The sequence below is a fragment of the Hemiscyllium ocellatum genome, chromosome 1 (genome assembly GCF_020745735.1).
Source record: "Hemiscyllium ocellatum isolate sHemOce1 chromosome 1, sHemOce1.pat.X.cur, whole genome shotgun sequence".
NCBI lineage: Eukaryota > Metazoa > Chordata > Chondrichthyes > Orectolobiformes > Hemiscylliidae > Hemiscyllium > Hemiscyllium ocellatum.
The window spans coordinates 78,185,680-78,187,537 of record NC_083401.1 but is presented as its reverse complement, the minus strand read 5'-3'; positions in this window follow the sequence as shown (position 1 = coordinate 78,187,537).

The following is a 1,858-nucleotide window of genomic DNA, read 5'->3' as shown; positions in this document are numbered from 1 at the left end:
TCTTTTCCGATCCCCTCCCCCTCCGTTCTCTGAAACCTACAGCACAGAAAAAGGCTCTCTGGCCTATCACGTTTGTGCTACTCAAATACAAGCACCTAGCTATTCTAATTCCACTTTGCAGCATTTGGTGAATAGCATTCTATATCTTTGCATCACAAGTGGACATTTAAATACTTCGTAAATATTATGAAGCTATCACCCACAAAAAGTTTCAGATTCCCACCACCTTATGGTGAAAAACACATTTTTACCCTCACACCTCCCCTAAATCTCCTGTCCTTTACCATAAACCGAGTTCCCCCGCCCCACTCCACCCCATCCCATCATCAATCCCTCCAGCAAGGGGAAAAGTTTCTTCTTGTCTACCCTTTTTCTATCAATTTTATACATTTCAATCATGTTGTGCACCCCTCCCACCCATTAATCCCATATTCCAAGGAAAACGCCACCAGTTAATTCAAATTAAAACCAAAAGAACTGCAGATGCTATAAACCAGAAACAAAACCCTTTCAGGGTCACCAGACCTGATTTTGCTGCACAGATACTGTGGGACATGCTGAGCTTTCTCTTCATAAATTTCTTTTCGTAACTAAAACTCTCCAGCCTAGCAAAATCCTGGTAAATCTACTATGTACCCTCTCCAGTGTAATCATATTCCTCCCTATATTGTAGATTTCAGAAAATTACACAAATTACATGTAAACTGTGACATAAGCAACCTTTTATTATAGTTCCAGCATGACCTCCCTACTCTTTAATGCTATGCCTTGACTAACAAAGGCAAGTACTCCATATGCCTTCTTAACCACTCATCTACCTATCCCATAACATTGAGACACCAGTGGACATGCACACTAAGGTCTGTTTAACTCAAGTTCCTACCATTCTTCATATATTCTTTTGCCTTATTTGCCATGCCCAAGTGCATCACCTTGAACCTATCTGAATTGAATTGCGTTTGCCACTGATCAGCCCATCTCTATCCTCCTTTTCTCGCATTATCCTCCTCAGTATTTCCCACGCCACCAATTTTTATGTCATCTGTGAACTTACAGATCATTCATTCATGCTTGTTAAGACAAGGAGTAAACTCTCCTGCTTAATTAAGAACCAGCAACACAGAAAAGATTTATCCCATGCAGCAATGTGAAACATCGATAGGCCAAGTACTACTTAAAAATTAACAACTTTATTTCTTAAAGTATAACAGAGAATAATTAATTAACAACTATTTACAATTCCTTCCTCTAACTTATCTTTTACCTTCCCATCTATAATACTGGTCCAATAAAATTCCTAATTAAGATTTATAAAACAACACATCTCAAAATCAGGCAGCTTTCAGTTTTCACTGAATTCCTGTCGTCTTTCCTTCTTTTTGGGGAGTCGGCTTCACAGGTTACTGATCAATAAAGGTAGCGTTTAAGAGAGCTATTTTTCAGGCAGATGTTTTTACATGCTGGTGGTTTGGCAGTTCTCCTCCCAACTGTTCAATTTTCCCGATCTCATACTCCCAGCATTGGATTGTGCCAATGACCTTGAAGATTACCAATATACTCAATTCAAAATTAATTGGAAATTTGGTATTTTTAAGGGTATAATTTAAACTGATTGGCCTTATTTGAATCTGTTTTGTCGTTTCCAGGCAACCAGCTAATTTAGCTTTTGACCAAGTGCTACATTGTTACCTTATTGAGAACACTTGGTGCTGTCAGATAACTCTACCAGGTTTTAACTCTTAAAAGATACAGTATACCCACATCTTCGTAACAAATCACACACAGGCGTCCAGTTCCAAAACATCTCTCAACTATTCAACTTAGATGTAATTTGCCAAATTTCCTTCGATTCCACACT